Below are 23,224 nucleotides of genomic sequence, written 5' to 3'. Positions count from 1 at the left end.
CCACGGGCACGGCCACCGGCACGGACAGCAGCACGGACACCGGCACGGACACCGGCACGGACACCGGCACGGCCACGGGCACAGACACCGGCACAGACACCGGCACGGACACCGGCACGGACACGGGCACGGACAGCAGCACAGACACCGGCACAGACACCGGCACGGACAGCGGCAGCCCCTCTGCTGAGTGCAGGGAGCAGAGCTGGCCCAGCAGAGCTGCTCTCAGAGCCCCCAGGCCCAGCAGCAGCCCCTCTGCTGAGTGCAGGGAGCAGAGCTGGCCCAGCAGAGCTGCTCTCAGAGCCCCCAGGCCCAGCAGCAGCCCCGGGTGCAGCAGCACAGCTGCCTCCTGGGCCAGGCTGGGGGTGCCCAGAGCCAGCAGGGCACCCGCAGGACACACGGACCCCCCTCTGCTCTGTCGCTTGTTAAATTACCCAGGACTGCAGTGGGGGCACTGGGAGCACCACTAATGAGTCATTAATGGTCATTGTTGGAGAGTTGGAGGAGACTTTAATGAGCACCTGCCACAGCAGCATTGGCAGCTCCTCCTTCCCTCTCCCCCCTGACTCACTGTACCATCAGGCTGAGTCTGGGTTGGGGCCAGGGGGTGAAATCCATCACTGAGATCAGGAGAGGAACAGGGAGAGGCAAACCAGAGCCCAGAGCAGTGTGCCCAGCCTGGGTTCTGCCAGTCCAGGGCAGCAGCCCAGCCCAGCCCAGCCCAGAACTGGAGCACAGAACTGGACTTGAACATGCCAAGTGTTCCTAATGGAGACACAGCTTTTTGTCTCCTGCATCTCCAGGTTTGTAGAAAATTACTTCAGGGCACAGAGGTAACTCCACATCACAGAGACATCACACACAGGATTCACCTGCAAGTCCCTGTGCTGAGGATCCAATTTCCCCCTGCCAGTTTGACAGGGAGCACCTGCTGTCTCCTGGCACACAGCAATTAATGAATCTGTGGGAGAAAGATGATTTGCCCCTTTCCTATCCATTTCTTGACACTTTCCTTTACAACATATACTCCCTTTGTTCTGGGTAAAAGAAATCCTTTCCCTGTGGGGAAGCTCTGGAGAGTTGTAGCCATAAAATCTCAGCTTTCTTTCTGCATCAGCTATTCCATGCAACATTAAATTAGGATAGTTGTTAACGCTCCAAGATAATTGTCTCCTCCTTTCTAAGAAGTTAAGTAGTGGCATGCAATGAAAGTAGAATAGATTCTATTAATTAAGAGCAGGATGGAGTCTGCAAGTTTTCCTGACTTGGCTCAGAGGTGAGGAAGGCTCCCTTCCAGCTGCACAGAGAGTTGTCCCTCCCTGGCACAGGGACCTGGAGGAGGAGTCTCCTCCTGCCTCACAGGGCAGGGTTTGAGAGGCCAACTCGACCCTGAGTGTGCTGAGTGCCCTGGCACCACCCAACTCACAGCCCTGATTAACTGCAGTCATGGGCATGTCCCAGAGACATGTCCTGGGGTTATTTCAAGAGTCACTACAAATATTTGTGAGTGGAAAATGCTAAACATGCAAAGCAGCAACAAAGGCTGGTGCTGAAGTCAGAGAATTTGTGGTACAAGGAAGGAAAGCAGACCTGGTTGTTCAAGGCTCCCCATGAGTCAGCACCAGGTTGTGTGCCAGGGATGGGCACACAAATCAGCCTGTTCCCAAAGTCCTACCAGACCCAACATGTGCCCTGGGAGGGAGGACACTCCCCCACTGCCACCCCCTGGCACAGCTCAGAGGTGCCCCAGGGAGGGGGGAAGGAAGGTCTGACTGAGCAGGGGAACAGTCAGAGCCCAAAGCCCAGTGCAGACCCCCCTCAGCAACTGCTGCAGACCCTCCTGCAGAGCCCCCTCAGCAGCCCCAAACCCCCCCAAGCACAGGGGGCACCTCAGACCCACAGTGGGGCACTGGCACAGGTCAGGGCACTGCAGGGAGGGCCAGGATGCTGCCAGGAGGGCACTGAGGAGAGCCCAGTGAGGCTCCACACCCCACTGTCCCTGCCACCCCCAGGGCCCAGCTGAGCACCCCCTGCTGTCCCTCCAGGCTGTGGCTCCAGGTGTTCCTGCCCCCAGGGAGAGCAGCGGGGCAGCTTCTCCCAGCCCAACATCTTGAGAAGGTCTTTACTCCACATTCCACAGCAAACTAGAAAGGCAAACCTGGTTCAATCTTACCAGAGCAGCAAAGGGAATAGACAGCAAGAAATTTCAGATTCAAGGATGCCAAACACCATTTCCTGTATCAATAACTGGTTTTCTTTGTTTTATGTTTGAAAGAAGCCCACTTGGAAGGTGTGCACTGCAGAGTGTGATCTCAGCAGCATCACTGAGTTATTCCTTAAGCTCTTTTAACTTCCAACTGTGCACTGCATATGGTTAAATCACTTTTATCATCACTTTTGAAAGAAGCCAAGCTACTCAAGGAACATCCTTCTATCAATCCTAAAAAATACCCTAAGGATTTTTCCATTCTGCACCTGAGCATGTATTTACATGATGGATTCATTGCACCTCATTGAGTGAAGGATGGTGCATTTTTAAGAACACTTATAAATATGGATTCACCTGATAGACTGGGGGAACTAATCTAGGTTTGAAAAGGTTCCCAATTATGAATTTACAAGCTCTTCCCTAATTGTCCCTAAGGGATGGGGCAGGGGTGGAAGAAAAGAAGAGCATCTGGAGCTGCAGGGAGATGGAACAAAATGTCAGTGAGGCTGCGGGTGCAGCAGCTCAGGAAAAGCACCCGATTTTCAGAGAGGAGGAAAGAGCTGCAGAGACAGGAAAACAGAGACAGGAAAATAAACAGGAGTCAGAAAAACAGGAGTCAGGCCAACAGCCTGGCACAGGTACAACCCTCACACAGACAGGGGGCAGAACCCACCCAGGTTTCCAGGGTTTTTCTCTCCCTCCTCTCCTCAGCATCTCTGAGCTGAGCCACCTCCTCTCAGAAAAGCCACAAACAAACCACAGCCCAACTCTCCTGCCAGACAAGCCACATAATTAGCAGAGCATTTCTATACTTCTAGGTCTCCTTGTCCTAATTTGTTTTAATTAGGGATTCTGCTGCTGGTGGGTGAGAGCAGACTGCCAGCCCTGAGAGCAGGAACACACAAAAGCATTCCCAACTTCTCCCATCCTGAGCCTTGCAAAGGAGAGGGGATTGTGGTCTGGGGGTCTCAGCCCTGGGATTCCAGTTCTGCTCCTGCTTCTTCCAAGGGCCTCTCCCACATCTCCCAAGCAACTCCATGAAAGGCAGGTGAGTGCCAGGAGAGCTCCAGAGTTTATGGCCTGACTGGCAAACGGGGCCTGATGTTCAGAACAGAAGCTGCTCAGGACATTCCTCTCTCCCTTTCCTTGGAGCACACCCACCTCCTTCCCTCTCCTGGGAGCAGGCAGGGCTGGGCATGCTCTGCCCATGTGGCAGCTCTTGCTCCTGGCATGGCCCTGCACAGGCAGCTGCACCTCAGGGTCACACAGGTAGAAACTCCTGCAGGAGTTACATGACCCTTCCATTTGACTCGTGATTATATTTGTGCTCCTCAGTCAGACCCAGATTTTATTCCCTTCCTAATTTCCCTGAGATGCTGAAGTTTCTAATTAACCAGAAAGGCTTTTTATTCCTTACAACTCTCCAGTTATGAAAAATGATACCAGCTCATAAATGAAAATTGTCTTTCTATTTAAATTCTGTAATTTTGGGTGGGTACATGGGGAAAAAAGCCAGCATGAAGCAGCAGCCCTTGGGTCATTTGCAACTTATTCATTTCAAGCAGAGCTCTTAGCTGGCTTATTAACACTGACTGTACTGCAGTGGAATTTAATGGCTGGGATATTAATTACCTGGCAGGCTTTCATATACAGAAAATGGTTTATTTTCATGTTTCACAGCAGTGGCACCAAGGGGACCCTGTCCCTGTCCCTGTGCCCGACCCCCTGAGCTCCAGTCTCAGGGCACTCACTGACCCCTGCCCAGCGACCCCTGCCCAGGGACCTCTGCCCAGTGACCCCTGCCCAGGGACCCCTGCCCAGCGACCCCTGCCCAGGGACCCCTGCCCAGGGACCTCTGCCCAGTGACCTCTGCCCAGTGACCCCTGCCCAGGGACCTCTGCCCAGCGGCCCCTGCCCAGTGACCCCTGCCCAGGGACCCCTGCCCAGTGACCTCTGCTCAGCGACCCCTGCCCAGTGACCCCTGCCCAGTGACCCCTGCCCAGTGACCCCTGCCCAGCGGCCCCTGCCAGGGCTGCCCTGGCTGTTGAGGCCACTCATCCTCCCACACAGGCATGGAAGGAGCTGGTAAACAAACAGAGAATTTCCCAACAGACCTTGATGGAGACAACTGGACTGTAATTTATATTTACAACAAAGCACTGCAGAAAATACACTCTCACTGCTAAAGCAGCAACTGTTGTCCCACAGTCACAGGTGCCCCCACAGCTGGCACAGCTGCCCCTCCTCACCCACCAAAGCCAGGGCTGTTGGCCTGGGGCTGTGATGGGTTTTCTTCAGTTGTTTGTGCCAACTGTGTTGGAGGGCAAAACAAGGAGAGAACCTGGAGGAGTCACAGCACGAGGAACACCCTCTGGAGAAACAAAGTGAGTGCAGAAAGGACAGTTATGGGTTAAAATCATCGTTTTCCTCCCTTTCTGTTTTGTATTTTTAAACCCTGTTAATTCTCTCCCCCTTTCCGCCCATTAAAATAAGTTTTTCAAAGCAGTTAAAGGATCTGGCACTTTCTCTCCCTTTTGTTCCTCCCTCAGATGCATCTGTTGAATATGGAAGAGCACTCCTTTTATATTCCCAGCTCGAAAGGATCAAAACACGGATGTGGGGAGTGGTGGCTGCGTCGTTACTGGGACAGAAAGCCCAAAGCATTGATGCTGATCTGCTCCTGCCTCTGGTCCCTCAGCCCTGAGCAGCTGTCCCTGCATCTCCCCTGCTTCACTGGGGTGAGAGGGCAACAGGACCAAGGGGGCTGGAAACTTCTCCCCCTCCTATTGCTCATGTGAAGGTGTCACATTGGCCAAGCCAAAGCCTCACAGATGGGGAGGATTTCATTTTTGTAAAAAATTATATATTTGCCAGAGGGGGGGATGTGGATAAAAATCAACGTTGTTCCAGTGAAAAGGGAAGCCCTGACAGCTCCAGAGTCTCTCCCCTCACCTTGGCCACTGTCCCTGCCCAGCCATGGATCTCTCAGATCCTGTTCCCAGCTTTGCTGCAGCTCCTCAGGCCCTGCAGCACAACAGCTTTGGCTGAGTTTGTGTCCAGGGAGGAGGGGACAGGGCTGGGAGCACCTGACACAGCCCAGCCCACAGCTCTGCCTTCATCCTCCTCCCCGCAGCTGCCTGCGAAGGGAGGGCATTATTATCTTGCAATAATGAGGCTTCATTAATTCCTCCAGGCTGAGGTTCCCTGAGCAATGACAGCCCAAAGGTCAAAGTACTTTCTGCACTGAAAACAATCAAAGCCCGACCATGTGGCTGAGCCTTCCCCAGCCTGAATGGCTGCTCATGGGGCCCTTCAGGAGTCCCTTGTTTTGTGCCAGCTGGAATTATGGGCAGACCTCATGAAAGGCCCTTTTTATGGTGCAGAGATGCACTAATCTGTTTGAATGGCTCTTGCAGCAAAGCCTTTGACACACTTTCATTACAGCAAAGCTTTAATGCAGAAAAGCATTCACAGATTAGGAGAAAGTCTTCAAGATCTCCCCTTTATGATGATTTTTACTTCAGCACTGGCTTGCAACTGGCACAGCAGGACCAGCTTTAAAAAGCTGCTTCGTGCAGCCCAAAGTGGACCAATTCCATCCTTCAGGAAAAAACCCCTTCCACAACATCCCTGTGACAGACACAGCCCCCGAGGGACCGAGCTGTGCCCAGGACGGGGCTGTGCCCAGGACTGAGCTGTGCCCAGGACTGGGCTGTGCCCAGGCCGGGGCTGTGCCCGAGGCCGGGGCTGTGCCCAGGACGGGGCTGTGCCCGGGACTGAGCTGTGCCCAGGACTGAGCTGTGCCCAGGACTGAACTGTGCCCAGGACGGGGCTGTGCCCAGGGACTGAGCTGTGCCCAGGGACGGGGCTGTGCCCAGGACTGAGCTGTGCCCAGGACGGGGCTGTGCCCAGGGACTGAGCTGCGCCCAGGGACGGGGCTGTGCCGGGGACGGGGCTGTGCCTGGGGACAGGGCTGTGTCGGGGATGGGGCTGTGCCCGGGGACTGAGCTGTGCCCAGGACGGGGCTGTGCCCAGGACGGAGCTGTGCCCAGGCCGGGGCTGTGCCCAGGACTGAGCTGTGCCCAGGACTGAGCTGTGCCCAGGGACGGGGCTGTGCCCAGGACTGAGCTGTGCCCGGGGATGGGGCTGTGCCCGGGGATGGGGCTGTGCCCAGGACGGGGCTGTGCCCAGGACGGGGCTGTGCCCAGGACTGAGCTGTGCCCAGGGACGGGGCTGGGCACTGCCCCCACTTTGTGCTTTTTTCCTAAAGAAACAAACCAGTGTTATCCAACACACCCTGATAGCAAAATCAATTCCTTTGCACCAAATTACCTCTATTTAAATAGATTTATTTTCTGCTGTTTGCCAAAGAAATACATCTTCTATTGACAGCAAAGCAAAGCTCTTTGCTCCTTTTAAAAGGAAAGGAAGATTTCCACAATGTGTTACCAGCAGGGGAGGTGTTGGAGGGGCTCTGTTTTCTCCTCAGAGCTCTCAGTAATGGGACTGCTTATGCAGCTTCAAAAGGAACAGAGTTTTTACAGTTAAGAGGCACCAGGAGCTTTGCAGCATCAAACAGCCCCCCCAACCCTCCCCAGGCTGGGGATTGAGCCAAAGCTGCTCCTGCTGCCTGGAACTGAGCTGGGGGAAGGGGCTTAAAGCAGTGCCAGTGCCTGAGCCCTGAGCCCTGCCCCCCGTGGGCACCAGAGGGACCCCAGGCCCGTGGCTGTGCCACCCATGGTCACACTCACCCTGCAGGGGACAGGAGGAGCTCGGGATTCTCCTCCTGGTTCCCTCATCCCTCCCTGCTGTCCCAGACCCAGGACAATGCCAGAGGTGCTGCTTGGCAAGGCCACTGCCACCCAACCTCTGGAGCCAGGCTGAGGGCTGGGTCTTGGCTCTCTGTGCCATTAACTGCTCGTTCATGGGTGGAAGGAGCATTTGCAGCAATAACCTCCATTCCTCATCCCACGCTCCTCTGAAGGCAGAGCCAGGAGGGCTCAGAGGGCTCCAGAGCCTTTCCTGTGGCAGGGTCTGACCAGGCAGGGCTGGAGCCCCTCCAGACACCCCCTGATGGTCTGACCCCCTCCCATGGCACCCCAGAGGGCCAGGCTGCAGGACACCCATGGGAGAGGCTGCCCAGCCCCCCCAGCACAGCCCCCCCTGCCCCAGGGCTGGGCTGAGCTGGGCACTCAGCAGGGAGGGGAGCAGAGGGCACCATAACCTTGCAGGGGACCCAGGCCAGAACGTGCCCAGGCTGCTCCCCAGAGGCTCCAGGAGCAGGAGGAACAGGCAGAGGATCCATCTCCTCCAGCAGGATCCATGCCACTGTTTCCCCCAATTAATCTCCAATTAAACATTGACATAGAGGAATCAGAGAGCCTAATTAAGAAAAATGCTAGGACAGAAATTCAGTTAGGGCCAAGTCAAGAGTACTTAAGTATCCAGAAATAAACCTGCCTGACATCCAGATGGAAAATGATGCTTCAGGAGCTGCTGTTCACCAGCTCAAGGACTGAGCACTTGGCCATCCCTTTCCTTTCCTTCCTGCTCTGAGCAAACCAGGCAAACCCCTCCCCAGCAGCTGGGGGGTTTCAGCCTCATCAGGGCACAGAAGGTCAAACCAGAGCACAGGAAGGTGGAGGAGACCCAGGGAGCAGCACCTGAGAGGGTCACCCGTGTTTTAGGTGCTCTTGCAGCTCTCATAGTCCAAAAGGGCCTCTCCAGCCCATGTTCCTTCCAGCACTCAGTGTTTGCCCTCCCAGAGTGGCACCCAGAGCACCCATTAACCCCTGCCCTGGGTACTGGAACACCAGGGAGGGCAGGAGGGAGGCCATCAGGCAAAGGGCTGTTTGACTGGGCACTCTCAGGGCTACAAACAGCACCTCAAGTTTCTCACGGGGCCACACAAGCCTGGCCTGGCCACCCCAGGGGGGCAGAGCCAGTCCTGGAACACCCTGACTGTAAAACACACCCTTGGGTGCCTGGGCTGAGCAGGGTGGGTCAGCACCATGGCCAGGAACACCTCAGAACACCAAGCAGGTTGAGTCCATCCAGCCCTCCACCTGCCAGGGCAGCTCAGTGGGAGCAGCAGCAGGAACTCACCCTGCAAGGAGCAGCAACCTCATCCTGCTGATCCCGGGCTGGGCAGAGCAGAAAATCCATGAGGAGCTCTGGATTTGTGTCAGGGACAGGGAAAGCAGCAAAGACAAACCCAGTGGATCTTTTTTTGGCCATTTGCTCCAATTGAGCAGGAGATTGTTCAGTTTATATCCACCACTAAATGAGCCTTGAAGGTTGAACTCCCCTTTCGTGTCCTCAGAACTCCTCCTGCTCCTTCCACTGTCCTTGGCCTTTTGTGAATTCCCTTAACAAGTCTCCTCTCCAGCACAGAAGAGCTGGTCTCCAGCTGGATAATAAAGGGGCAGATTGCAGGGCCCGGGGGTCTCAGCAGCTGAGCAAAAGCACAGAGCACTCAACTGGCACATAAAGAACTAATCCAGACAGAGAATTGGTTTTCCATAATATTGTGGGCTCTGCAAAAGGCAAGAGAAAGAGGCTGGGCTGGGCTCAGCTCACACACAGTGACTGTGGTGGATGGGCAAACACAACCACCTGTTTGCAGAGAGTGACCCGTGAGCTCAGCCCTGCAGGGACAGCAGGAGCCCCCCAGGGACAGCAGGAGCCCCCCAAGGGACAGCAGGGGCCCCCCAGGGACAGCAGGGGCTTGGAGGAACAGGAGGAGCCCCCCCAGGGACAGCAGGAGCCCCCCAAGGGACAGCAGGAGCCCCCCAAGGGACAGGAGGGGCTTGGAGGGACAGGAGGAGCCCCCCAGGGACAGCAGGAGCCCCCCAGGGACAGCAGGAGCCCCCCAGGGACAGCAGGAGCCCCCCAGGGACAGCAGGAGCTCCTGCAGGTGAAGGGACACCTCGGGACAGCCCTGTCCTGGGGGGTGTCCCTGCTGTCCCTGGGGGGTGTCCCTGCTGTCCCTGGGGGCTCCTGCTGTCCCTGGGGGTGTCCCTGCTGTCCCTGGGGGTGTCCCTGCTGTCCCTGGGGGGTGTCCCTGCTGTCCCTGGGGGGTGTCCCTGCTGTCCCTGGGGGTGTCCCTGCTGTCCCTGGGGGTGTCCCTGCTGTCCCTGGGGGCTCCTGCTGTCCCTGCAGGGCCATGGCTGGAGCACAGCACTGCTCTGTCTTCTCCCACACCCACGCAGGACAAACAAGAGCAAAGAAAAGAAAACTGGAGGCAGAAATAGACACTGTAAGGACAGTCCCTCACTGGGGGCCATTTGATCCCAACCTCATTAAACCAGGGCTGATTTATCTGATTTATACCCCAAACACTCTGCCCCACATCCCTGTGCCACAGCCTTTCCCTCAGGACACCACCCAGCTCTGGGCTGCCCTGATGGATCCCAGCAAGTTGCACGGGGCAATTTGTCCTTTGACACAGACCCAAGAGGTGTGGGAGAGAGAACAGAGACAAAAGTATTTCCTTCTTGTCCCAGCTGGCTCAGCAAGAGCAGCTGAGGGATCCCTGCCTGGCTCCCTCCCTGGGCACGGGGCAGGTCCTGGCCCTGCAGGCAAACACTGAACCAGGGACCTCCCAATTAACATGCAAGACAGGAGAGAATCAGGGCTCATTTTCAACTTGTCAGGGCCCACAAAATAAATTACAGAATAAAATCCCAGAATGACAGAATAATGAGCAATTCATTTGAAATGTAAAATAAATAGGTAAATCTCCAGTGAGCTGGCAGAATAAATGGGATTCAGCTGACATTTGGTGATTAAATTAAACAGTAATGACCTCATGAATAATGGGCCACAGGATTGAATTTGGAGGGCAATATTTTCTTAAGTGGGGGCAGAGGGACAACATACCCAGTGAGAGCCAAGCCACAGTTTTTGCATTATTTTCAGTGCTTTGCACAAACTCCCCAGCCCTGAAGAGCTGAGGACATGGAGCTCCTCTGCAGGGGCTGCCCCAAGCCCTCCAAGGCTGAGGATTCCCATCCCCAGGGGGGTCCCTCCTCCCAGCAACAGCTCAGGGCACAGCCTGGAGCACAGACAGGTCCCTCTGCTCCCTTTGGGAGAGTCAGAAACAACAGCAGAAAGAAAGTTTAAATCATCTGGGCATGCAGCAGAGCCACCTCCTGTGCCCAGAGAGCCCCTTCCTCCCTCCCCGCTCTGTGCCCCACACCTGGGCACAGCTCCCTTGCCCAGCCAATCCACAGCCAAGCAGGGACAGGTCCAGCTGTGCCCTCCCTGCCCTGCCCTGCCCTCAGTGCTGGTGCCATGCTGGATTATTAAAGGATTGTGTTCTCAGCCCTTCTGGGGGAATGGCAGCTGCTGCTCCTGACCTGCAGCTCTGAGCTTGTTCCTGCCCTTCCAGCCCCAGCCAGAGCTGGCACTGCCCCTGCTGTCATTGCAGCCAGACCCCCTGTGCCCCCCTGTGCCCTGACCAGCAGCACCCCAGGGTGGGGGCCCAGCTCTCCTTCCTCAGCCAAACCCTGAGCCTGGCAAGGATTCGAGTCACTGAGTTCATTCTTTGTTTGCTTTAGCTCAGTAATTGGAAGATGTGGAAAGGGAAACCTTCTCTTGGTTCAAGTGCAGAAAAGCTGGTTGGAATCAAAGCAAAGAGTGTGTTTCAAAACATACTTGAGCATTTCAGAAAACACCAATTCTGAACTTAAAACATTTCTCTTTCTGCCTCCCTTCACCCCCAGTCACCAACTCTGGCTCAAAACTTCATTGACAGCTCTGATGGGAAAGGAGATTCCCTCAGACCCAGATATGCAACACTGAGGGCTCAGGTCATTCCAAGATGGGAACAAAGAATAATTAACCCATCAAGACAATATCCAGTGCATCCAGCCTGGTAAGTATTGCCATAGTTTCCCTTAACCTACATCACAAAACACACATATTTGGCTCAGAACTGTTCCCCTTCCTGATGCAGAACAAACTTGGTGTAGGAACTTCACCCCCCCCCAAATCAAAGCTAAGCAGAAGTTTTGCCACAGGCCAAGAGATTGAGAGCTGGGAAATAAATCAAGATCTACAGAGATATAAAACCCAATAATTCCATTAAGGCCAAGTTAAGACAATTAAATACTGGTGAGACATCAAAAAGCTACGTAGCCTGGAGAAGTTGATTTTATAAATGAACCAATTCATTGAAATCTCTGCCCTCATAAATTGCAGTTCATTCCTGCTGCACATCTCGAGCCCCAGTGCTCAGTGCCAGCCCCGTGCCCAGCAGAGCTCCTGCTCACCTGTGCCAGGTGTGGATGTGGCTGAGGGGCCCCCAAGGGCACCCCCGTGCCCCACCCTGCCCACTCTGGGCCTGCAGGAGCTGCAGATCAGCTCTGCCAGCCCAGCTCAGAGCCCAGCACTGCTGTGGGCACTGGGGGCAGAGGCTGCCAGGCCACTTCATCCTGCAGCCCAAACACCTCCAGGACAAGCAGCAAGGGCAGCTCTGCCAGCCCCCAACACCCCAAAGGCACCTCTGCTGTCCCAGCAGGGGCAGCTCTGCCAGCCCCTAACACCCCAAGGGCACCTCTGCTGTCCCAGCAAGGGCAGCTGTGCCAGCCCCCAACACCCCAAGGGCACCTCTGCTGTCACAGCAAGGGCAGCTCTGCCAGCCCCCAACACCCCAAGGGCACCTCTGCTGTCACAGCAGGGGCAGCTGTGCCACCCTCAGCACCCCAAAGGCACCTCTGCTGTCACAGCAGGGGCAGCTGTGCCACCCTCAGCACCCCAAGGGCATTTCCCTCCTGTCCCAGCAGGGCCAGCTGTGCCACCCTCAGCACCCACTGGCACCTCTGCTGTGATTTGCTGACTTCTCAATTAGCACCTCATTCCCTCCCCGGGTCTCAGCGGAGCCTCCCGGAGCAAAGCAAAGCTCAGTCCAAACAGCGTGTCGGGATCTGCCCCAAACAACCTCTGCGGCTCCTCCAGTGCAGGTTTACATTCTGCACATTCAGCACAAACTGCCTGCTGGGAAGGCTGCAGTTATTAAAATACAAATCCGTTGGCTCTTCAGAGCCACGGCCCTGGAAATGCAGCCCCTCAGAGCCCCCTCTCTGCTCCAGCCACACTGGAGTCCCCCCAGTTTCAGTGAGAGGCTCCCACGTGTGTCCTGGGGCGACCCAGCCCAGCCCAGGGCGGGAGGGGGAGGGAGCAGGTGCAGGTTTTATTTATAAATCCTCCCACTCTCTGCCTCCTGGCAAACCACATTTCCTGCCAAGTCACTGCACAATGAGACCAGAATGAAATACAATGAACTACCATAAGAGAAAGTGCTGAAATCTCACCCTCGTAACATTCCACAGATGAAGAAAATTCAGTACAGAAGATCCAATTAGGAACAGAGAGACAGACTCAGGAAAATTAGAGCACTTAGGGCACCAAAGTGGCCCTTTGAAGGGCTGGATTTGCACCCAGAGCTGGGGTGGCAGCACAGGGCACCAGCCTTGAGCTGCTGCCACCTCCACTTCCACCCTCAGACCAGTTCTCCTCCATCTCCCACCCCTCACTCCCCCTTGTCTTCCCAAACTCCCCTCAGGATGTGCTGCTGTATCTGCTTCCCTGCAAAACAGATACAAAATAAAGTGTATTCTGCAGAGGTGGGGACTGAAATCCTTATTCCCTTCATTGTGTGCATCTTAAGGCATCATTTTTAAAGGTAGAAGAATGTCTACAGATTTATGTGCATTTCTAAGGTGGAATTTACATAAAAAACAAGCACAGAGAGTTTCTCAGCCCCCGGGCACAGCAGACACAAGGAGAACACCTAATGAATTAAAAAATGTTTGCATAAAACTTACATAAACTCTTCCATATGCTAAGAAGATGAAGGGCTATAATTATGAGCTGAATTGTGGACTGGCACAATTCACTGTGTGCAGTAAATGACACAATTTCAGTGTCCTTGAATCCAAAAGAACAGACTGGGGGAAGGTGCTTTCCCATCAACCTCTCCCAGTCCCTCCCAACCCCTCCGGGGCTCAGGGGGGGCTGAGGGAGGCAAGAACTTCCCAGGAGGTGGAAATTTCATCTTTATAGGGATCCCCCAGTATCCAAGGGCACATTCCCTCTTCCTGAAGAGCTGATGGAAGGTAATTACACCCTCGGCTTGCATGATTTGAGTCACCCTCTGCTGCCATTCCTGGGAAAGGTGCACCCAGCCAAGGTGAGGACAGTGCAGGGAGGGGGAATATTCCCCCCAAGCTTCAATACTCTGATCTTCTCATCCAACATCAATTTTTAATGCAGGAGGAATTTAATTTCTGCATACAAGGCTGGGGAGAACTGGAGTTTGTGTAAACAGGAGGCTGAGCTGCACAGACATGAAACAACCCCATTTGCACAGCCCTTTCCTTAATGGGCCTCTGTCCACTGTGCCCAGAACATCGTCCCCCACAGCCCCAGCCTGGCACTGGGGACGGTGCCCAGGGCACTGCCCAGGGTGGGGCCAGTCTGGGTGGTGTTCTCTGGCCAGCACAGTCCTGAGTCCTGCCTGGGCAGCCTCCAAACACACCCACACCATGTGGGGCCTCTGCGGGCACGGGGAGGTGACAGGAGAAGGAAAACAGGGAGTAAAACAGTCGCCCCGAGCCGAAGCTGCCACCAGAGTGGTGCCAAGGCTGGGGACTGGCTGCCTGCCCAGGGCAGCAGTGGCAGGGGCACCTCACCTGCTCCCAGGGTGGGTCTCACACCCCACACAATCATCACCCCGATTTTAATCACTCTGGGCCACGCTGTTCCCTCCCAGCTGCAATTACAGCTCAGCTGAGAATCCTCTTCCAGCACTGGCAACCCCAAGGTTGTTTAATGAGAACAAGTCAATCAGGCACCTTAATGACCCCCCAGTTACCATTTACCAGGAGGAAGCTGTGACAGAGGGAGCAGCAAAGGCTCAGCCTGTCCCAGAGGCCCCTCCTCACCCTGTGCCACACTGAGGGGCACACTCAGCACCTTCTGCAGGTCAGTCCTGCACTGGATGTGCCCCCCCTGCGGGCACAGGGTGCCCCTGCAAACCCCCTGCCTGTGCTGCCCCTGGGAATGCCACCTGTGGGCAGTCAGCAACCACCAACTGGAAATCAATTTAAGGTCCATTTACCTAAAGACACGAGCTCTGTAAATTATCTATAAATTGTTAATTTGAGAGAAAATGACATCAGAATTTTTGTTTTATTAATTGGCTTTTCCAGATGCAAGTTATTTCTAAAGCTTTATAATCCATGTCTCTTGGTGAGCAAACATTAAAACCCGCTTAATAGGACGACTTTTATGCCAAGAAAAAGAGTAAAATGAGTAAACTGGCTCTTGTGAACACTTCAGTATAAGGGTTTGTGCATTCATTGCAGCAATTAGAGAAGGAGAAGTCATGGGGAGATTGAAAAAAAGGTCCTTTGAGTGTCTGTTCACGTTCAGGAACAAAATTGGTTCCAACCACATTTGCATTTTCCAGAAGCAAAATTCCTGTGAGTGCAGAAACCAAGAGCAGCCCCTGTGACCTCTGCACCATCCTGTGCCTCCCTGGCAGGGGCTCAGCCAGGCCTGCAGTGCCCCCAGGGAAGGAACCAGTTGCCTCCAGCTCCTGCTGCAGTCCATGTTTTGGACCTGCCAGCCCTCCCCTGTTTTCTCCCCCAGCACCACAACCCTCCCGAGGGGGGAGCACAAGCACCTGCCTGGTGCAAGGGCTGCTGCAGCTCAGACACAACCTCAGTGCTGCCTCCTCCCAGGTACAGTGCAAGGCCCTGCCCAGATCCCTGTCAACATCTCCAGCTTTACGTTTATTTTTCAGTGTGATCATCAAGCAAGACAGCAGAGGGACTCGTCACCATCCATCAGAGCTTCATTGTTTAGTGATAAGATGTATTGTCCCCTTGCAGCAAAATAACAGTGCAGGGAGAGCTGCCATTTGTTATGATCCGGCTGACTGGGACAGCTGTTCCTGTCAGTGCTGGAAACGCTCCATTTGGAGCAGAGACAGCACGTGCCAAGTGCTGACAAATGGGGCAGGCTGGGGGCACGTGGACAGAGCAGGGTCACCCCCAGCCAGGCTCCTGCAGCAGCTCCAGCCCCCTGGGCCCTGCAGGCCCAGCACGGGGAGCTGTGCCCTGCTGGGAGCCGCCACAGCACAGCCACAGTGCCCGAACCCAGTGCCAGGGGCAGGGAGGGTTTGCTGGCAGAGCCTTCCCAGCTCGGAGAAACGGGCTGAGAGCAGCAGCACTGGAGGAAACACTTACTTGTCTCGGTGCGTGGGGAGGGAGCTGGACCTGCGCTCAGTTTAGGAGAAATGGCCTCAGCAGAGGTCGGGCTTTGGGCAGCACTGGGGCTCTTCTCCGGGAGCTCACGGTGATAACCTGGGAGGGACAGAATTGATGCTCAGCTGGGGGTCTCTGACCGGGTGCCTTCTCTGCTTCCCAGGGTTGGGGCACAGCTTCCCCCAGTGCCAGCTGCGCCACCGCCCCTGGGGCACTGGGGCAGCTTGTGGAGCACTGGGGCAGCTTGTGGGGCAAGACGAGGGCCGGGAGGGGGCGTGGCTTACCCAGGAGGGGCGGGGCTTGTGCAGAGGGGGCGGGGCTTGGGCGTGCCAGTCACGTGCCAGTCACGTGTGTTTGGGGCGCGCCCCCGCTGCCCCCCGGGCCGGCCGCGGGCTCTGGGCAGCATCTGGAGCAGCTCCAGCTGCTTCGCCGCCTCCACCCCGGGCGTGCTCGGCCGCCTTTCGCCCCCTCTACCGAGAGCTCTTCCCTGACGCCGCCGAAGGCCCCGCGGGCGCCCGCTGAGCCGTCACGGGGACCGGGACCAGCCCTGCACCCGCTGAGCCGTCACGGGGACCGGGACCGGCCCTGCACCCGCTGAGCCGTCACGGGGACCGGGCCCCCCGATGGCCGGGGTGGCCGCCGTGGCATTTTAAGGCAATTAAAGGCATTTTTGGGTGCAGGGGCGCGTCGGCAGCTCCGCCACGCGGGACACGGGGCGCGGTGCTGATTGGCCGCCGCTCCCGTCACTCACACCCGGGGGCGGGCCCCTTCCACCGCCCCGCCCTCTGATTGGCTGCCCCCGCCTCCACGCGCCGCGGATTGGCCGTCGAACTCCCCGTTACGTCCCGCCCCCTCCTTTGGGAGCTCGCACGGTGATTGGCTGGAGGGCTGGAGGGGGCGGGGCCGGGGTGACACCGGCACCTTTTCCAGACAACAAACTGTGTCCAGCCTCAGGTCGCACCTGTGGCCAATTGGCCTCACCTGGTCATTAATCAGCTCCCTTGTTAATCTGCAGAGAAGCTCCCACACCTGCGAGCTCGGGAGGGACCGGCTGGGGAGCATCGACAGCCCCGGCCCTGCCCCGGGAGCTCCGGAGGGACCGGCTGGGGAGCATCGACAGCCCCGGCCCTGCCCCGGGAGCTCCGGAGGGACCGGCTGGGGAGCATCGACAGCCCCGGCACAGACACGCAGCCCCCCCTTGCAGTCACCCTGCAATTCTCACCCAGCACCAAGAGATTCAACTGAAAACTTCTTACAAGTTTAACAAAACACCTCTGAGAAAAGCTCCCCCTGAGTTTGCCCTGCCCCACTCTTGGGGTGCAGTCCAGTTTGAGAAATAACCTCCTATCACCTCATTTCCCAGGGGAGTTTCTTGCCCACCCTGCCAGGCTCCTGGCCCTGCTGCTGCACTCAACAAACTTGCTCTGACTTGGGGGGAAAAAGCAACAAGAAACGGGCACCGGGGGCCAACTCTCAGAAAAACACGATCCACAAACCTCCCAAGTTCCCACTGTCTGGGGCTGCTGGAGCTGCTGCAGCGGCTCCCAGGAGGAAAGCCTGGCCCAGGGCCCCCTGGCCTTGGCTCACCACCATCCCCAGGGCTGGGGGGCTCAAAATAACTGAACACACAGCAGAGCCCACGGAGACCTCGCTGGGCCAGAGACTGGCAGGACACAAGGACAATTTGCTGTGTGTGAGGAAGACTTGACACCAGACTCACCTCCCTGAAGGAGAGATGGGGCCCTGCCAAGGGGCAGGCAGCAGGGTTTGGGGTGGGGGCAGCAGGGTTTGGGGTGTGGGCAGCAGGGTTTGGGGTGGGGGCAGCAGGGTTTGGGGTGGGGGCAGCAGGGTTTGGGGTGGGGGCAGTGCCAGGGGCTGAGCCAGCAGCCTGCATGGACAGGAAACACAACTCCTTCCCTCCTGGGCCAGCCTGCCATGAGCAGTGAGCAGCTGGCACCCTGTGGGACCCCCCTGAGCCCCTGCCCCAAACCCTTCCTCACACTGCCCCTCCCTGCCCATGCCCACGGCTGTCCTGCCCCTTTCCTGTGCCCCCATCCCCACACTGGCACCCCTGGGCACTCACCAGGTGGTCCCACAGTCCTGCAAAGGGAATCCTGTGCCCCCTCCGTGGTCTGCAGCCCGACCCGGCTCTGCCCTGCCCGAGTGCCTGTCCCAGCTGCTCTCGAGGCCAGGGCTGATTGCAGCCCAACCCAACCCCTCCCAGTCTGTGCTGGCGATTTCCCAGCAGCAGGTTGAGCACAGCCCTCCCCTACCTGCAGTGCCCAGCTGGTCATTACTGGGCACACATTCCTCCTTCCTGTGCACGCTGCATTTTCTGTGTGTGACCCTGAGCCCTCCTGGTACTTATTAACAACAGTTCTGGTATTTATTTTCACCAGACAGTGTGGCCTCATTGAGAAGTGAGGGGTGGGGATGGGGCAGGGGTTGCTGCAGGGTGCTGTGGTGCTGCCCCCCAGCACTGGGGGGGTTTCTGGGGGCTCCCAGGGGCTCAGGGTCCCCCCCTGCCTCAGCAGGGCCCTGCAGGTGCACAACAGCCCGTTGGTGCTGCAGCCCAGGGACAGAGACAAAGCCTCACCCAGAGGTTCATGCCAGGCACTGTGTGGTGTGAGAAGCTGCAGGAGCAGCAGGAGAATCCCCTTCTCGTGGAGTCAGCACAGCACAATCCTCTTTCTCTGGAAGAAGCACAACATGCAGTGCAGCAGTAAAAAGGCTCCACAAGCCTTGGCTGATGCTCCTGCTCGAGCCAGATCCTCTGCAGATCTGCATGGGATCCTGAGCTGCCTTTTCCAGACTGCCAATCTTCTGGATGGGCAAGGACGGCTCCAAGAGGCCCCTCTGCAGCAGGAGGAGCAGCCAACGCTGTGCAGGTGGAGCTGGGTCTGTGGCTCCTTCCCACTGATCCCTCACACACAGCACAGGCCCTGCCAGTGCTGCTCTGGCTGGCACTGTGTTTGCAGAACAGCAGCGTGGGGATGAGTGAGGGATCCAAATGTGCCAAGGTCAAAATCTTTTATTTACAACAGTCTCCAAAAACCAAGGAACACTGAGAACAGTGAGGGCAGGAGAGACGTACAAAAGGAACACGCCACCGTGGGAATTGTGCTACATCACTCTGAGAATGACACTCTGGGGGCTGCACACAACGTGGGGAACAGCAGTGCCCTCCCCCTGTGCCCTGGGGGTGCTCACACCTCCTCTCCCCTTGCATTCTGAACCATCTTCCCTCCCATTTGTTCTCTCCTGTGTCCCCCTGCAAACCTCTCTGCTCCTCTGCCTGGTGCTCTGTCCTGGCCATTGCCCCCCTCCCTCCAGCAGCTGCCCAGGGGAGAAGTGGAGGGGAGAAAGTCAAACAACTCTGTCTGCAGGATGGAGACAGGCCCTGAAAGACCTCTGGGACCAACCCAGGGCAGGGCAGTGAGCAGAGGCCTTTGAAAGATCTGTGCCCTCTGGCCTGTGTGCTGTGTGGGGTGAGCAGTGACTGCAGAAGGAGCAGCCAAGAGGCTGAGTTTGTCCTGCCTGGCTGCAAATGAACCTGCACAGCTTCCTCCTGAGGGAGGATTTATATGTGTCATGGGGTTAAAGACAAAGCCTTTTGTAACCCTCCAGGAGGGCAGGAAAATTCAGTGCAGGACAAGCTAAAAGAATTAGACATAAAGCAACATCCCAGTTTGCTCCAGCAGACAAAGCCAGGGGCTCTGGAGACCACTGCCCCCAGTCTACTGTCTCAGTGGTCCCAGTAGCTCTATAAACCTGCCACATGTCCTTCCCCTTGGGGATGCTCCTCAGGCCTTTTTGCTGTGCTGTTTTTCAGATCCAGCAGGGATTGAGAAACACAGCCCAGCTCAGCCACTGATTCCTTGGAGAATCTGCAGCCTTGGGAATTGCTGAGCTCAGTGGCCAAACCTGATGCCTCAGTTGCCCAAACCAGCACCAAGAGGCACCACAACATAAAGAAAAAGAGCAAGTTCCTTCCTCTGGCACTGATCTTTGCACATCACATCCACTCTGTTTCTTGTTGCTCCAAAGCTGATGTGGACAGGGCTGCTGTGAGCAGGGACTCTCCCCCAGTGTGCAGTGCCCTGGGAGCCCAGAGCTCACCCAGCAGCTCCACTGAGGGCAAAGAGCAGCCACAGCAGGTCTGTGCATGATCAGAGCCCCAGCACTGGGCAGCAGGGCCCTTCTGCCACTGCAGGGCAGCTCTGGGCAGGGCAGGAGCCTCTCTGGTTTGCAGCAGATTGCACAGTACCAGAGTGACCTCCCTCCTGACACACCAGCAGCAGCTTTTCAGAACTTACCCCTCAAAGCAGGATGTCCTAGAAATAAAGGAGTGGGCATTTAACAGGCACATCCCACTGCCATGGGCTGTAACTGAGATCTCATGTATGGTTCTTTTTAATTGCAGCAAGATTGTTTTGAAATGGAAAATCAGAGCATTCTCTTCCAAGTCAGGCTTGTCTGATGTGTTCTACTGTTGAACAACAACAAAACTGACAGCTCTGTGTGAAGCACATTAACTCCCTGCCTTCCTGTGCCTGAGAAACTCCCTGAGACTTCTCCAGCCACTTTCAGTCCTGACTCTGTGAGCACCTTGGGCATGAGCAGCTACCATGGAGAAGACTGAATCTTGCTCAGCAAGACAGCAGGGCCCAAGAGATGGTCTGGGAAACAGAGGAGTCATCAGAGGAGGAAGAGAGGCAGAGCTGTGGGAGGAATCGATTGAGGGTGAGCATCTGCTCCTGAAACAGTTCCAGACAGGTGAGGCCTTGCCTTTTATTGCTACAAGCATCTGCCTCAGAGCACCAACTCCCAGCAGGGCTGTCAGCCCCACCTCCACATTTGCTCAGATAAAGCCATCCCTTTTCTTACCTCTATAATTTCATGAATATTTTGTAATCACAGGGAGGACACTGCCTAGGAGGAAATGGATGTATCCATCTGCTATGGATTTATTGTCTCCACAGATGCTGGGGAAGATCAGGATGTTGTCAGCTGGGCTGGGTCCCACCTCTGAGCCTCCTCTGTTCCACATGGAGAAAGCAGGAGCCACCCTAGCCACAGAGCTGTGCACAGGGAAGTGGTGATGGGGCAAATCACTAGTTAGATCTTAGGACAAGTGCCATGACTGTGTTTAGTCAGTTCTCAGGTTACCACCATCCAGTGAGTCCTTGCAGCCAAGAATATCACCTGGGATCACCCCCTGGCTTTTCTGCCATCCTGCCACAACCTGGTGTGAGCTGCCCTTCCTGTCCTTGCCTCAGTTTGTGGCTGGAGGGGCACACCCTCCTCAGCAGCCTTTGGGACTCACATGCTGCAGCTCTGCACTTCCCTTGGTCTCTCCTCTGCCCTTCTGAGCATTCCAGCCATGGCTTTCCCAGTTCCACCTGGAAGGGCAGGGTGAAGCCCTGCTCCTGCCAGTGCCAGCCAGCCCTTCTGCACACAGAGAGCTGGGCTGGCCAGAGAGGAGGGAACAGGAGAGCCTGTGCCTTTCCCTGCCTGCTCCAGAAAACAGGATGGACCCTGTCAGGTGCCAAGAACTCTGTTATTTTTGTCTGCAGATCAGACACTGCCAGATCAGACCCAGGAGGCATAAAAGGTTTCCCACTACTTTGAAATTAATCTTTCCCTTCCAAGAGTGGCTGAATGAATGTTCCCAGCATGGTGGGTCCAGAGTCCTGCTGGAGGTGGGGACTTATGTGGCCTCTTTATAGACAGCATAAATGTAGGACACCAGGGGCTAAAATGAGCTTTCAGCTTGGCAGGATTCAAAGTACATCTATGCCTTGTCTTAAAGGCCTTTCAAGTTTCTTCATGCTCACAGAAGGAGGAACTTCCTCTAAGGGTGCCCTCAGCACCTTATTCTCTTGTCTGGTGACCTGGAAATACCCATCAGCTTTAACCACCCTAAGGAGGTTGAAGTGTTTGCTAAATTCGGGTCAGGCCCCCAGGCAGAGCACCCTTGGCAGCAGCACCAGGGGGACCTGCTGTCCCCTGCTGTCCCTGCACTGCCACACTGGCCCCTGGGCTGTGTCATCAGCACTCTGCCCTCTCTGCTCAAAGCCCCTTGGCAGTGCTCGGGAGTTCAATCTGGAGCACAGCACAGGGAAAAGTGTGGTTGTGTATCATCCTGGGATTTCCCTCCTAAAAAGGGGATTGATCCAGACAGAGAACACACAGCCAGCAGGGACATGGACTGTGCAAACCAATGGAGTCAGGATCCTTCTGGCCACGTCCCTCTGTGGGTGTCCCTGCAATTAATGGTCAGTGCATCTCCCAGAGGGCCCGACCCTTCCCTTCTGCCCAGGACCAGATGTGCTGCATATCAATGCACACTGGCTGTTTCAATTTCAAAAATATGATAGGATCAGTGATGCTTAAAATGTACTTGTTAATGGCAGCAGTTTGTGATTTCACTTCATTTAATACAAACCATCTGCTCAGAGCAGTTGGAGCTGCAGCTCCCAGACAAGGGAGGGTGTCCCTGAGCTGCCACCAGGGTGCTGTGCCTGGCACCAGGGCTGGGCCCTGCCTTGTCCTTGGGGTAGGAGCTGCCATGGCCAGAGGGCTCTGCAGGGACCTCTGGGTGTTTCCTCTCCACCATGCAGAGCAGAGGCAGTGCCTGGTGGGGTGACAGGTGGGACTGGGCATCGATGCTGCCTTGGCCCCACTACTGGGATGAGGGAGAGGAGGGCACACAGTGAGGGCACCAACTGCACTCCTGATGACTGTCCACAGACCCAAGAGACCCCAGCAAAAGGTGCTCTGTCTCTCCAGAAAGAAGGGGAAAGCCACGTGTCCCAGTGCCCTCCCTGAGTGACAAAAGCAGGTTGTGCCACCCAGCACCTCCAGTCTGGATCCCACAATGACACCCACAGGAGCTCCTGGGCAGGGAGGTCACTGCTGGGCTGGCCTGGCTGGGGCCTGGTAAAGGACCACACAGTGCTGTTCCCAGGCTTGTCCTCAGCTCCCTGGTGCTCTGGAAGGCTCAGGTAAAGAGGCACAGGCTTGGTGTGGGGTGGGACATCACCTCAAGAGCCTTCGTTGCAGTGCTGAGCCTGGACAAGGGGAGGGAAGATACAGAGGAAAGTGTTTATAAAAGGATCAGCCACCCTTCCCAACTTCTCCCCTTTATCTCTGCGGTTCCAGAAAGCTCTGTTTGTTAAAAAAAATCAAAAGAACAAGAAAAGAAACAAAGAAAAGAAAAGCAGAAAGAAAACTGAGAGAAGGAGACCTCCTCCCCTCCTACTCACAGGCTGTGGTATTCCCTGGGCAGCCCTCACCGTCCGTCATCCATCCATCACTACCCAAAATAAATACAATTTTAGAGCAAAACCCATTAGAAAATAAAGTGCATCTGGAGTTGAAAAACTTCTGGAAAAAGGGGATTTTTTTCCTCTTTTTGTTTCTTTAGAAAAAATATCCTTTAAAAAGAAAAGAAAACAAGCCAGGGAGCAGGAGGGCAGAGGCCCCTACAGGGCTGTGCCGTCGGGCAGAGGCCCCTACAGGGCTGTGCCATCAGGCAGGGTGATCCTATGGGGCCGTGCCATCGGGCAGAGGCTCCTGCAGGGCTGTGCCATCGGGCAGGGTGATGCTCATAGGGCCGTGCCGTCGGGCAGGGGGATCCTATGGGGCTGTGCCATCGGGCAGAGGCTCCTGCAGGGCTGTGCCATCGGGCAGGGTAATCCTATGGGGCCGTGCCATCGGGCAGAGGCTCCTACAGGGC

At 56.0% G+C, this 23,224-nt stretch overlaps 1 long non-coding RNA gene across 1 annotated transcript in view; it reads right to left on the bottom strand.

The window, feature by feature from the left end:
• Positions 1–17,653, bottom strand: part of LOC139682036 (uncharacterized) — a 29,558-nt gene extending 11,905 nt beyond the window's left edge. Inside the window, exons 1-2 of the long non-coding RNA XR_011699591.1 lie at positions 17,567–17,653; positions 15,466–15,582 (exon numbers count right to left, since the gene is read on the bottom strand). This is a non-coding gene — a long non-coding RNA (uncharacterized lncRNA). The remainder of the gene's footprint in view (positions 1–15,465; positions 15,583–17,566) is intronic.
• Positions 17,654–23,224: the final 5,571 nt, after the last annotated feature.

This window comes from Pithys albifrons, chromosome 22, assembly GCF_047495875.1.
Source record: "Pithys albifrons albifrons isolate INPA30051 chromosome 22, PitAlb_v1, whole genome shotgun sequence".
Taxonomy (NCBI): Eukaryota; Metazoa; Chordata; class Aves; order Passeriformes; family Thamnophilidae; genus Pithys; species Pithys albifrons.
Note: the sequence above shows the minus strand (reverse complement) of the source record. Positions and strands in the feature narration are given on the sequence as shown.